The sequence below is a fragment of the Vulpes lagopus genome, chromosome 10, assembly GCF_018345385.1.
Source record: "Vulpes lagopus strain Blue_001 chromosome 10, ASM1834538v1, whole genome shotgun sequence".
Taxonomy (NCBI): Eukaryota; Metazoa; Chordata; class Mammalia; order Carnivora; family Canidae; genus Vulpes; species Vulpes lagopus.
The window spans coordinates 65,332,804-65,338,803 of NC_054833.1; the positions used below are offsets into that span (position 1 = coordinate 65,332,804).

The 6,000-nt window shown below is 41.2% G+C and overlaps 1 protein-coding gene across 2 annotated transcripts in view; it reads right to left on the minus strand.

Moving 5' to 3' along the window:
- Positions 1 to 3,721, minus strand: part of TEKT3 (tektin 3) — a 40,333-nt gene extending 36,612 nt beyond the window's left edge. For both annotated transcript variants that reach the window (XM_041771839.1, XM_041771840.1), the window contains exon 1: positions 3,614 to 3,721. The gene's annotated coding sequence lies outside the window, so the exon portion shown is untranslated. The remainder of the gene's footprint in view (positions 1 to 3,613) is intronic.
- Positions 3,722 to 6,000: the final 2,279 nt, after the last annotated feature.

Genomic DNA, 6,000 nt, shown 5'->3' on the forward strand with positions numbered 1-6,000 from the left:
AAGAAGAAGATTTGTCTGGGGTGACTGGATAATAATGCCTTTCATAAGAGAGGGGACTATCAGAAGGGCAGATAATATATGAATAAAGTTTAGCCAAAAGGATGGAATGGGAATAAAGGGATTTAAAAATATATATGCACACAAACTTAGTTTATAATTTCAGACAAGGAAGTCACATAACACTATTTTGTAACTGTTTTTGTGTAACTGGGATAACATTGATGCCTGGCCTATCATGAAAGGATATTTATGTACTATCAGTCAGATATGAATTAGCATGCTTTGGAAATTAAAAAATAGAAAAAATATTTGTATTACATTATATATGTATATAATTTTATATTTTTCAAAATTCTGATTATAGATAATAGTCACTTTATTGATGTGACTGCTAATATGTGATCTCTGGTCCTCCACAAAATCTAACTTTAGCAATAATAAGTTGGATTTTCTGTGACAAAAAAATAAAAAATAAAAAAATAAACTCATAAAGCCAAAACTGATAGAACTAAAATGAGACATAGATTCACAACTATAGTCAGATATTTCAACACTCCTCTCCCGGTAATTGTTAGAACAAATAAAAAATTGGTTAATAAGCGGGATATTTGAACAAAATAGCTAACTGTACCTAATTTACATCTATAGAATACATCACTCAAAACAGCAGATTATTTTGTATATATGAGATGCCAGATGTTAACTAAACTTATTGTGGTACCCATTTCACAATATATGTAAGACATTATGCTGTATACCTTAAACTTATACAGTGCTATATGTCAGTTTATCTCAATAAAACTGAAAGAAAAATACTTTTAAACAGCAGATTACATACTACTTCCAATTACAAAGAGAATATTCACCCAAGTAAACCATATGCTGACCATTAAACAAGTTCTCAATAAACATAAAATACTGAAATGATACAGAACATGTTCTCTGACCATACTGAACTAATACAGAAGAATATTTGGAAACTTCTCAAATAGTAGGAAATTAAAGACACTTTTTTTTTCCTAAGTAGGCATTATGCCAAGAAATTTGACAACAGAGATGAAATGCACAAAATGCTTTAAAAACACAAATAACCAAAACTGACCAAAGAAGAAATTGATCACCTGACTAGCCCTACGGTAGTTAAAAGAACTGAATCTAGAGTTTAAAATCTTTCCTCAAAGAAAACTTCATGCCTAAATGGGTTTGTTCATGAATTCTACCACTTTAAAGGAATAATACCTCAGTTTTTTTTTTAAAGCTCATAGCTTACTTTGATGATGTGCCTTTTACAACATTTAAATTATTCTTTAAATTCTGAGTCACACATGAATAGGGCTCATGCAGCACACACTAAGATCATTAACCGATGCTATCTATAAATGTCTCTTATTTGCAAGCAAACTGAACAAATTCTTTGGAAAAATTACTGACAATAGCTGTGGAAAAAGTCATACCCTAAGTTATGCAATTGTTTTTATTATACTTTTAGGCATGACCAAAAAGCATTTTAAGAAATGAAGTCAAATACAGTGTTTGGCTCTATTTATTTAATGTGGAGTCAATAGTTATTTACCTACTGGGAAAAAATGCTATAATTGTCTTCTATAAATATTAACATGCTAAAAATATGATCAATAACACAAAGACTGTAGGTACAGGGAAGCTCCACTTATAATCCAAAAGATGACCTCAAGTTGGATAAACATATTTTATTAGCATGTTTAGACAAGGTTTTAAAATCATAAATATTTTAAGGTATAAAAACCTGTGGATCACTTTCTACAGAAGACATGACAAGTACAGAAAGAAGATTTCTATGACTTGCTCCATACCTTGCCTCACATCACTGACCAGAAGAGGCTTGAAATAATCATATACAACTCCCCCCCCCCCCTTAGCTCCTTTGTTATATCCACCTAATTAGTCACAGTTTCAAACTGGGGCAGAAAGAAAACAGTGCCCCCATACATTAATGAGGAGCAGATCTTTAAAAATTGTAGCAGATTTCAACATTTAAGCATTTTCTTTTTATGCATATATTAAATAAGAATGCAGGAAAAGTTACATAATATATTTCTTCCAAAAAATATTTAATATGGAACTCTCTTCACTGAAAGTGGAAAGAAAAATTAAGATACTTTGGAGATCTATGTGGCAGTTTCTAGCAAAGTTGAAAAAGCACATTCCCCATGACTCACCAATTCAACTTTTTGATATGCCTAGAGAAACTCAAGTGTGTACCCAAGAATGTAGAAGAATGTACAAGAATGTTTCTAAACATTCTTAAATTAACATAACATTTCTTACAATTTTCAGACAGTTTCAAACATACAATTTTAGACAGTCTCAACATAAAATTTCTAACAACTTTTAAACAGTGTAAAAGTTTATCAACAGAAGTAGGCATACATCATTTGTGTAAGTTCACACAAACATTATCACACAGCAGTTAAAATAAACAACCTAGAGCATGTAAAGCATGATGCCATTATACAAACTTTAAGGATAACACTATATATTTGTTTTTGGACAAATACATAAGTAGAGAAGGCATAAAAACATACAGAATATAAGTAAACACTGAATTCTGGTAGGTAAGTTCAGCCGGAAAAGAAGAAAGGGGAATGAGATTCCCAAGGGGTACATAGGAAGGAGATGTCATCCACAACTGAAACGTTGCTAGCTTGTTTGTTTAACTGAGGCCTGAGTGAGCACATGGATGCTTGGACACTCCACTTATTGCACAAAATATTTCACTTTAAAAAGAAGAGTAGGGACTCCTGGGTGGCTCCGTGGTTGAGCATCTGCCTTTGGCTCAGGTCCTAATCCCAGGGTCCTGGGATCAAGTCCTGCATCGGGCTCTCGACAGGGAGCCTGCTTCTCCTTCTGCCTGTGTCTCTGCCTCTCTGTGTCTCTCATGAATCAATAAATAAAATCTTTTTTTTAAAAAAAAAGAGTAGAATATTTTATCACAAACCTCGAAACACTTTGCCTATGAGTGGAACAACTTGCTTTATTCACAGCGACCAAACACCCAATATTACTCATTTCTAAAATATGTATCTACAACCATCATAAGCATCCAGGGAGAAACATAAAGGGCCTTGGTCTAAAAAAAAAAAAAGGTCAAAAACCAAGTAAGAGCTTCAGGGTCAGAGAGAAACAGAACACCTGCCTTGATGGGAATGTCAGGAATTCTCTTTGGTTGGAACCCCTCCCCTTGGCCGCACTTGAAAAGCCGGCGGATGAGGCCGGACACAGCGCCCCGTGCAAAAGCCCTGCTCACTGGTGGAAGAAATCACGGGAGTGAGCACTGGATCCGGGGGGCAGGCGCCCCTTTGCTCGTTCTGCATTTAGAAATAACTTCTCACTCCTTGAAAAGCGTCGGAAATGTAAGCTACGAAGGCATGGGGTGGGGGCCTGGGGAGCGGGTACCCGGGGGTTTGGACGGTTTCTGCTTTGAGGGGTGCGAGCAGGGAAGTGCAGACTGAGGAACTCCAGGGTTTCCACGGCTTCACCCCGAATTCTGGGGTCAAACGATGGGGCCTCGCCGGGGAAGGGGACGCGGTCGGGGTCGTCCCAGCGGCGGGCAGGCGCCGACCGGACCACTCACCTGTCCGCGGCCGCCGGCGAGGGGCGGGGAAGGGGCGGTGAGCGGGAAGGGTGGCTGCCCCCACCGACCGCCCTCCGCGGCTGCGCCCCGACCCGTCGGGCGCCGGCCCCGCCCTCCCGACTGTGACGTCAGCGCCCGCGGACCACTCAACGGCCGCCCCTGCCGGCTCGCTGGGAGCCGATTGGCCGGTGGGAGGAAGGGCGGGCGGCGGGAGGAGCCGAGGGAAACCCTGCGGCCGGCGGTTGCCATGGACGCTCTCGCGCCTAGTAACCAGGCTCCGCGAGACCTGGCGGGTCGCGGAGGTGACGCCGGGAAGCGCAACCCAAGGGAGAGGCCGCGGAGGTAACCCTGCCGCTCCTGGGGGGCCTCTTCAGCGGCAGAGGGCTTGGTGGCCCCCATTCTAGTGCAGGATGCGGGCAAGCCTCCGCGTTTACACCTGTCTGCTGCCCAGCTGGGCTTCCCCACGGCGGCGTTATCTAGTGAGTGACCTTCTCCTCCCTGCTCACTCTAAGGGAAAGATCTGCTGTCCCCCCCCCCTCTTTTTCTTGAGCAGATATTTCCATCCACAGTAGCCTCCACTAACTAGTTCATCCAGGGTCTGGGTCACCTGTCTCCCATACATCACCATCCGTCCACCCATGCAGCTTCCTTAACACCATGTGGTAGGAATTTACGTTTTACAGGAAAGAATTCAACTTGGGGAAGTTAACTGACGAATGCACACACACACACACACACACACACACACACACACACACACCAGTATTGGACTGTAATAATGTATTGTAGTTAATATTTCATGAACCCTCACTCTGTGCCATATGCCATATTTTATACTAGGGCTTTACAGGCATAATCTCATTTATTTCTCTTACTAGCAATAATAATCTATTGATTATCATTACTTCTGTTTTTTAGATGAGGCAATGCAGGTTTGGAGATGTTGGGTAGCTTGCCCCAGAGACACACAAACAGAGGAAGAGCCATGCTCTGAATCCGGGTCTGTCTGGTTTTAATTTCTACTCTCTTTGCCTCTATATGATAAACAAATAAGCTTGAAATAAAGCATATATCAAAAACACAATACCAACTACGAAGAAGTAGCTTTAAAGGGTTACACTGTGGCAGGCACTACCCTTCACAACCTTGAACTTCAACTCATCAATGCTGGTGTGAGAAATGTACTGCTGGCCCAGTTCACATTAATACCTGCTGGAGGCCTGGTGAGTTGCCTTATCTGTAACAACAGGTAAACCAGGCACTGGGTCACAGGTGCCCTCTTGGGAGGCATTAAAGTCACCTTTTATAGGATAACACCTTTAGTAAGGCAGGCTAGATAATTTCAATACCACCTGGAAGGGAGAATTAGTGGCCCACAGATCAGGATCCAATAGCTGGTCCAAGAGAGTTTATACACAACCTCCTCAAGTTCTGGGATCAGAGTCCTTGCAGAAGATGCTTGCTGTCAGCACAAAGGCCAATGGAACCATAAGATAAAGGACCCAGATAGCTAGTGGTGGCCCACAGCTACTTTGTGAGATCTTTGAAGGTCAGCAGGGTTGTAATAGGGTTGTGGACAAGCTTCTGCCCATCCTGGATGGCAGAGAAGGAGACAGTGAGTGAGAAGCTTGCCAAAAATGAGCATGAGTAAGAAAGTAAGCAGAGACCCCCATTGCAGACTGCTGCTTCTCTCCTGAGAACAGCAGCCCTGTGAGACTGAGATGGAGCCAGAGAGCACCTTTCCTCAGCTCTTGAGCATAGAAAAGAAAAGTTTTACTGCATTAGTTAGGTGTTTCCCAAAATGTGTTCCCTGGTCCATTAAAGAGGCTATTCAATCAATGATAGCTCTATAATCAAATAAATTTGTGAATTTCTGACATAAAGAGACTTAAATAGGCTTTCTTTAGCACAGGAAATCTTAGTCTTCAATGTGCCCATTTGTATTTTCCTCCTGGATTCCAACCATGGAGTTTTTAAAACCAGAACACTTGTTAACATCTCCATGAACACTAATATTCCACAGAACACAGTTTGGGAAACATTGGCTTAGCATTAAATGTGTCTTAAAAATATGTTTCAGTGAGAGAAAGTAAAATTGATATATGTGTCTAGCTAATTACAGACCTTCTCCAAAGCAGTAGAGAAGTAATGGGTTTATCTTTATATTCAGTGAAAGATTCTAATTCAGTTGAGGTTCGATGACAGCTCCCCATCTAAGTATCCTACCTAGGAGTGTGGGGATAGGGAGGAGGAGTCAAAGAGTGGCTCATGGAAAACTGATGGAAAAAGAACTGAGAGAGAAAGACAGGTGAAAGAGGAGTATGGGGGGTATGAGTGTGTGGGAGTGAAGGAGAATGTTTAGGAAAATGAAATAGCAAATATTGCCC